Source organism: Papaver somniferum, chromosome 10 (assembly GCF_003573695.1).
Source record: "Papaver somniferum cultivar HN1 chromosome 10, ASM357369v1, whole genome shotgun sequence".
Lineage (NCBI taxonomy): Eukaryota > Viridiplantae > Streptophyta > Magnoliopsida > Ranunculales > Papaveraceae > Papaver > Papaver somniferum.
Window position 1 is genome coordinate 148,515,182 of NC_039367.1, and position 8,667 is coordinate 148,523,848.

Genomic DNA, 8,667 nt, shown 5'->3' on the forward strand with positions numbered 1-8,667 from the left:
GTATTGATCGAACTGCTACCTTTCTCTCCACGTGAACAATTTTTGGGGTAACTCCTTAGCTTGATTTGGATCTATGCACATGAGCTTCTAGGTAAAGTGCTTGTGAGGCCCAGTTAGCTATACTTAGCTAATAAGAGGAGAATATTGGCCAAATTAAGTCTATTCTTAGTGTAAAATATTAGGGTACAACCAAAACTCTGTTTACACTAGTACAACTATGGTCTTTGGTCACGGTTGACCTTGTCACGGTTGTATCTATAAACGGGACTAAAGTGTTGCTTGTCCCGGCCAAATATGTGTCCGTAACCATTTCATATCTCTTTAGATACGGGTACACTTGGTGCGTGTCTAGTTTACATCTTTTTCTAAACACGATTAGAAGTTAGAACTGTTTTGTTTTCTTAACCCACTTTCTACACTCCCGGACACTCCCAGTCTCACACGATCTACTCCAACTCTGTGCACCTTCTTATGTTTTAGAGCAATCATTCCTCTACTTCTTTTCCTTGTCGTTCCTCAAATAAAAACCTTATTTTATCTGTCAATCAATGTTTTTAGGGAGATCTTGCTCGATCTGGTTTCATGTTCCAATGGAGTTTGAATCGGAGGTCCAATCAGTCAATCAATGTTTCTGTGGGATCAGAATTACATAGTTCAGCTAAATTTTATGGTTCAAAAATTAGAGGAGTACTCAGTGAACAACGCGTTTTTCTATTTCATGGTGAAACTGATTTTCGATTAAGTTCAAGCATCTTGGGTTTTTTCTGGTAAGACTTTGAATTCGTTAAATTTTGGACTCGCTTTTGGTCAATAGATGTAATAGTGTGTTGAATGAGATTCTTTATATTTTAGGGTTTTCTTGATTGAGACAATGGCACATTATTTTTCCAATTTTGATTGTGTTTGAATTTAGAAATAGGCACCCTAAGAATAAAAAGAATGATCATTTGGCTTCCAATTGTGATGAAATTGAATTTTTTTTTGCAAAATTGAGACCAATTGCGTGACTGACAATTGCATCTCAAGTGACCATATAGAAGGTCCCCCTTCAGTCGACCAACAAGCATTGCTAGAGTATGGGAGATGCACGCCTTTTCCCTTTATGTGAACGGTAAGTTAGTTTCTTCCTGGGCATCTTATATTGTGCTGATACCTATTTTAAAGATGAACTGGTTTTCTATGTTTTCTTTGACAGTGAACCCAAAGATCATAATGGCAACTAATCCAGTTGGCACTAGATTCTCGCACTTATAAGGCTGTTCAGAAATTAGAACTCCCCTTCCTGTTATTGGTCTCCTTCTTCCTTGGTGCTTGATTCAATGTATTCGATATCCTTAACCTAATGTGTCTTTGATTTGATTTCGCAGCAGTACCTGTATATATATCTACCGATGTTTTTCAGTATGATATTTTAGAGCTCTGTTTTTTTTTTTTGTGGTTCAGTTATATGTGGTTCAATTGCAGGTAACTTGTGGTCTCCTCAACTGAGATATTCAATATCATTGTAGGTTCTGTGGGAAGTATTGTACTGATTTTTAAGTCGTCTGATTACTTTTCTCCTGCATGTCTTTCATCCACTTATCATACACAATCTTTTTATCTGAATTATCTGAAAACTTGGATGCATAATACCAAATCTAGGGCAATTGATGCAAGTTTTATGGACTGTAAATCCCTTTCGTACATGTTGAGTATGTTTTAGGTTGAACTGCAAAGGTTTGTGAACTAATTCTGTAACTTGTTAATGAAACAGAAAGTTAATTATTATGCGGTATGTTATGTCTTTTCACAAGCTCACTCAGTTCTGCCTTTATTGTGGCCAGTTTTGCTTTAAATAGTTATTATACGATATTATATCTGATGTGTGAAGTTTTTTTATTTCGTGGATGCGGGCCACAACCAAATCGAAAGATTTCAAAGAACTATGGCATTGTTGATGAAGATAACCTTAAAACTTAGTTCATTCTGACAGGTTTGTTTGTCAGCTTACTTTTTTCTCCATTTCTTTAGTCTTCCGGGCGTGGGATTTAATGGTTACCCTCTCTTGTTTCTTTGTCATGTAAAATGTTATGCACGACTGGTGTCTCTTGGCAAAAAAGAAGAAGCCGTTTGCGAGACATCTGAGATGCAATCTGTAATTTGTTCTCAGGGCCCCATATTGCCAGTAAGTTGATTTACTATGATTCTATATCAAGCAATAGTTTGCTTTGGTTTAGTTCAACTTCTATGAATAACAATTTCCAATAGCTTTCTGTAAGACTCTAACAATTTACACTCTGGAAGCAACACTTATACACTCATCCACCATTCAACCTCAATACAAGTTTGTATGCAATTTATATGATTTTTCTGCCGAAGGGTGATATCTTTCGTGTGGATGCTCACTAGAATTAAATGATTAAAATTAACCAAAGAAATAATTGTTACAGGTGATCCCATGTATTGAACGTGCAGTTCTCGACTAGCTGGTTACGTCATTAAATCACGCGAACATGAAGCCTTAATATTATAAGCCTGCCGAGTTTTCTGATGTTAGACTAGTATCCCATTGTTGAGCCTTACTAATATGTATTCTCTGACACAGTATATCAGTTGATATATTCCCACTTGGAGCCAAAAAAAGGAGTTGTTACCCTGCGTGTGAAGCTAGAAATGCAGATATTATCCTGCTTGTTAAACTGATAAAGCAGTTGCTTGGTGATACTATATCTTCCTGTCCTGCTTCTAACGACTTCCAGTGAAAAAAATTATACTTCCTGTCTCTCTCTTAGGGTAATTGTTATATTTCTGTCTGGCTTTCTCTATCTCATCCTTTATTACTTCATTTTGGATTTCAGGAGTTTCAGGAAATGATCAAGCTACTGATTGTCAATAATCCTGTAAACAAAGATGTAGCAAGCACTTGGAACTGGCAATTTGGAAGTGGGGCATGAACTAGGTATATGTATCCCTACTAGAAAACCTTAGAAGTACAGTGAACCAGAAACACAAAACTCCACTGCCTAATGACGAGAAAGATATGAAAAATGAAAAATTGAGAGTTTTCTTTTTAAAGAAAGTTTTCTTCTTGTTTTTGTCGACATGAAGAGATTCTGCTCATCAGTTTCGTTTTGTGTTGTACTGGAAATATGGTCTCTATTTTCCTGCTAGATATTTCCTTTTTTTTTTTTCTAGGTTGATCTTCAAATGCTTTTCCGCCATCTCACAGGCTAATCACCTGACTTCATTTGTAGATGGGAAGTTGTGGCACTTGGAATAATGGAGGAACATAAATCTCCAGAAATACTTTCGGAGTATTACTTTGTGACTTGAGACTAAACACTTGCACGTTCTGTATAAATTGTTTGAATTGCAATATAAATTAAGGATATTTTTCTGTTATTTCCCTATTTTTTATTTTTGGTGTTCGGATGTCTCTGGCACTAACACAATGTGAATTATGTAAGATAAGATCGTGTGTTGTATCTTTACTAATAAATTTGTTTTACTTTTATCTTTTGCAGCCAAGGGACATACTAGACGCACAGTTTGGAGGAGCTCTTGCAGTGTGAGTGTTCACATGCATCTTCAGTAAACAAGACTTGGATTAGGCACGCAAAGGAAGTGTAGTTGTGCTTCCGAAACTTTGTTGGAGCTTCGTACTCTGCTATGCGAATGCTTTTATATGTTCTGATACTTGCTAATTATATTGATATGTCGCTGTTATCAACTCTAGTAGAATCCATAATCAAGATAAATGTAAACTATGTTGATTTTGTAAGAAATTGTTGGATTCAATGCCATGTTAAGAATTTTAATTAAGATTATTTCACTGTTGCTCCACTTTCTTTTTTGCAAGGCATAAAGATGTGCCTATACATCCAAGTATTTTAGATAGTTTGAATATTACATATTGGTCACAATTTAATAAGCAATTGGTGTCCATTGATCAACTTTGGTCACGGTGTATTTCAGCATCCCGTGACTAAAGAGCCAACTCGTTACGGTGGTACAACAAAAACCCGTGACAATTGAAGTTTTGGTCACGGTGGACTTGACATGTAGCCACGGAAGTAACCGTGACCAAATGTTGGACTTTTGGCCTCGCAGGCTTTAGTCACGGTTTACCAAAAATGAATTACCGTGACCATAGACATATGGACACGGTAAAATACTGTGACCAAAGGCCATTTTTGTACTAGTGTTATGTAATTTTTGCTTTGTCTTTTTTTTTTCCTACCACTGGTCTGACTTTTTGTGAATTCTTCTTTTTAATGAAATCTCTCTAAAAAAAAAAAGCTATCAACAGTTTAGTTAGAACTCCCGGCTGATTGGGCTAGTGTTCCTTTCGTATGTGGTTGTGGTGTTGTAATTATCTGTTGGGTTTGTGTTTTTCGGTTTGTCGGTGAAGATTATCTGCAGCGCGATTTGTTTTTGGTACTCAATTACACGTATCGTCTCAATTTCACCTTTACACCTGTATAATTTAGTAGTACCATCCAAGTGAGCAAATTTCTCAATTCTTCCGATGTAGCATTTGTATTTTGATTGTTTTTAATTATTTGATAAAAGTTGAACAGTATTTCATCAAAAATACCATGTTTTCCTTGGGCTTCTTCTTACTAAAACCCAATAAAGCTGTGTTTGATAACAGAGAAATGAAACAATTCCATGGAAAGTGTTTTCATGGAATCAGTTCTCTGGGGGAGGCAAAGAAAGACTTTTTGTGGAATTCCAGGGAATTGAGTTTAAAACATACTTTAGGCCACGTTTTTTTTGCAATTCCATGGAAACAGATTTTTGCAATAACGGAAAATACACTATTTCCATGGAAAGATGGCTAATTCCATGGAATTAACTCCTATCAAACACAGCCTAACAGGGGTTTACTCAATAAATACATTTGTAGATTTGTAGAGATTTAAAAAGAGTCATGAAAGTTAATAACTTTTCGAGGATTATACAGAATTGAGCGAAGTTTTGCGGAGTTATGCAGAGTTGTCTAATGTCTTGCAGACATTTGTAGAGTCATGAAGAGTTGTAACTTATAAAAACAAATTTTATATGGAAATATGCATGATAGACATAAATACAAAATTTATTATAGCTTATTTATTAATTAAAAATTAAAATTAATTATTACTATTTTATATATATAACTTATTTCTTTTGTTCAATAAAATAGAATAAAGTGTAACAGTAAATTAAAATAATTATTATTGTACATTTGTACATAATAATTAAAAAAAATAAAAAATGTTTAATTTTTTAATTAAAATAATTAATCATATCATATAATTTATACTCATCTATAATGCGGGGAGTTTTGTAGATTTTGTATTCATAAAATAAAACAAAAGAGAGTAAAAAACATCTTTATAAAAAAATTGGAAGTCTTCCAAAATCTTACATATTTTGCAAGACTTTTATCAAGGCAAATATATGCATAAAAGTCACTCAAAGTCTTGAAAATAGTTAATTATGCAAAGTCTTTGAATTTTCAAGTTTACAACGAATAACACAAACTTTAGAAGACCTTTTGACAATCTACAACGAGTAACATATACTTTGAAAGAGATTTTAAAAGTATACAACCAATAACACAATACTTTGTAAATTCATTAAATTCTTTGGAAATCAATAAAAGTATTTATTGAGTAAACCCTGTAAGAGTATGAGCAATCTAGCTCCTCAAGAAAACATCAAACACGCATGTTTGTTCATGGCTTGTCTTCTCCTCAGATTTTTAAGAGAGATATAATTACAAATTTTATTATTTCTATTTTATCTCTTTTATTTGTAAAATTTAAATACATACGAATTCAATTCGTGTCCCTCTGAAAAGGGGATACTCCCGAGCCTTGACAAAAGAAGGCATAGAATCTGAGATTTCTATAACTAGTTGTGCGCCCGTGCGCTGCACGGGCCTAGTTTAGTTGTCCAAAATTTAAATAAGATTAGATTTTCACTAAATTTGTTTCACGACCGATTAAAATTCCTTCACGTCAGATTAAAAATATGGATTAACTGATACACTTTGAAGCACCTAAACCCAAGTGGTAATTTGTTTTCTATCTTAATTTTCTGTTTACTTGATGTTTGCATTTTCATTTTCTTTACTGTTGCTTCCTCTTCTCGATATAATTAGTCTTGTTTGTCTCAAAAATTCATTCCTAATTAAATTTGTTTCTCAGAAGTGTCAAATGAAGAGTATAGACTATTTGCTTGTTACTTACTTTTATCATGCTTGCATTACTTGTTTGTGTTGCTTCTTTTATTATTCAACTTCGTTGGCCAAGTATGAGACAGAGAGTGTGAAATGGACTTAACTATTCTTTTTCTTCTTCTTTTTCATGTGCGTTAGTAGTAGAAGAAAAATAACATTTAAGTAGAAGTAACAAACAAACTTTATACATTCTACTTAAGCGTTCTTCTTCTTCTTTTTTCTGTGCACCCGGTACACATTATATAACCAAACTTGAGCTATATTTGACTTGTTTTCAGTAACAAAGATGGTGTTTTTTCGGCAAACTCCGTCTCTCTATTAGTACCCAGTTGTGCCAGACATAGTAGGCTGCCAACTCAATTATTTTGAAATAGAAAGTTCTCTGCTGGGTGACGCTTGATCAGTGGCATGGTAGATCGGTAGTGAGTCATTTACATTCTAATTCAGTGACAAATAAAACTAAACATAATGGGTTCCCATGTAAGTGCGAGATTGAGAGTGCTATAACATTTCAAGAATCCAACTAGATTTCTGACAACAATAACAATACTGTGTGTCTATACGAACAATATTCTATTAGGAGAATGCTTGAATCCATTAAAAACATGTTGTTTTCCTAATGAAAAAATTGTTGGCGTTTTTTTGCTACTGCTAAGGTACTAAAATGATATATGACACTTCTTAAATATATACATGTGTAGTGCAGTCTCATTATTTCCATTAGAAGCCTGTAAGGTTCTAGTCTATCCTACACAAAAAATATTGTGCTACCTGTGGGAGTCGAACCCACACCACAATTACATGGCTGAAACCATGCGATCTTCCATTTGAGCTAAGACAACAAATATCATTTGCTTAATGAGTTATTATGAAGATTATATTTCTTCTTCCAGGAAGAGGAATCTGCAGTGGGTAGGACCAACCTTGCAATCCAAAAATCAAATCAAAATTTGAAAATCTAAAGATTCTAGCCAAAGTCCATTAATTTGTCACTAAATTCACAATGTTGTTTAAGAATCCACAAATAAAACTTAGTTTATGGAGATTCAACCATGGGTAAGAAACAATAATACCTCTGTTAGCTACAACCCCATCCATGTTGCATTCCACCATTGTGTTGTACCATGGATTTGTCAACGAAACTCATGCACAACATCACATCACCTTAATCGACAGCTCATAGAAAACGGATAAAGTGAATAATAGGGAGAAGTTACCGATATCACGACCATCCTTCTACTAAGAACACAAAAATATACATTAACACCTGCATCAAATTTGAAAAGAATAACATGGAAAGAATCATTCTAAAACCACAATTATTAGCAAGTTCAGTGAAAAAACAAAACTTTGCGGTAAAATTAAGAAAATTGTGCAAAATAAAAATCAAAACAGAGAAGAGAGAAGGGGAAAACCCTCATTCATTTGGAATAGAGAGAATAACCCTCACCTGAAAAACTAAAGTAGGAATTACCTATAGGTACTAATATCCTAATATTGCACTACAAGAAAGTGAGGGTATTTCCACACATCTTTGCCAAACAGCAGCGTACGATGTGGCAATAAGAGGGTTTTAGCCTCAACACACGATTGGTGTGGCATAAACAGACTCCTTTTGCCGCAACAAAGAGTGGGCGTGGCAAAATAATACTCTTTTGCGTCATGCAGGCTAGTGGTGCGGCAATAAAACAAGTTATTGCCACACCGATGTGGCAACACGATGAAAATGATATTATTAAATCTGTTTTCAATAATATTTCGTATTAAGTAAAATTGAAATTAGTTTTGGAAAAAATCCAGCCCCGATATTCCTTCTAAAATCCTCGTGAAAATCATCAAAACTCCTCCTACCCTTAGCCTAAAAACAACACGATCTCAGTTCGTATAGAAGAACTGAACCATCTTCTTTCTACTCTTCCCCCAACCTCAATGGAAGAAAACTAGGGTATCATCTCCCTTCTCTCGATCGAAAAAGGTAATCAGAAAACTAGGCTTCCGATTTCTACTTAAATTTGGGTCTTCTAATTCCGGATGTTTGTTATTCAATTTGATTTTAAGAAAGGGTACAACCATTATTTCGTTTATAAGTGCATCATAAATTCGGTGGTTTTATTTTGGTTTGATTTTACATTCAATCTTCAATTTTTGGGAGAAATCTAGGGCTTCCGGAAACTTACCTTGTTATATTACGGGGATTCAATCTAGAATTTCAAAACTAGTCTACAAATTAATTTTAGGTTTTTTATTAATTTATTTTTGATGTTTGGTTCTTCAGGGGTGAACATCATTGTTTCTTATTGTTTTCCAATAGTTTGAGATTCTGTGACATGATATGTAAGTTAGCTAGTAGATCACTAGTTATGCTTTATCTGTCATTGATCTTTTTTTCATTTGTTGACATAAAAGTGAGCAAAAGACAAAACTGTTGATATCTTAAAAGACAACATTGTGCAATTAAAGAA

General features: G+C 34.2%; 1 long non-coding RNA gene across 2 annotated transcripts; it reads left to right on the plus strand.

Moving 5' to 3' along the window:
* Window positions 1-1,458: 1,458 nt before the first annotated feature.
* Window positions 1,459-3,812, plus strand: LOC113319475. Of its 2 annotated transcripts, XR_003345539.1 has the most exons (3): window positions 1,459-2,164; window positions 2,838-2,938; window positions 3,234-3,812. It is a non-coding gene; the product is annotated as an uncharacterized LOC113319475 (long non-coding RNA). The 2 variants fall into 2 exon arrangements; XR_003345538.1 differs by having other exon boundaries at window positions 2,838-3,812.
* Window positions 3,813-8,667: the final 4,855 nt, after the last annotated feature.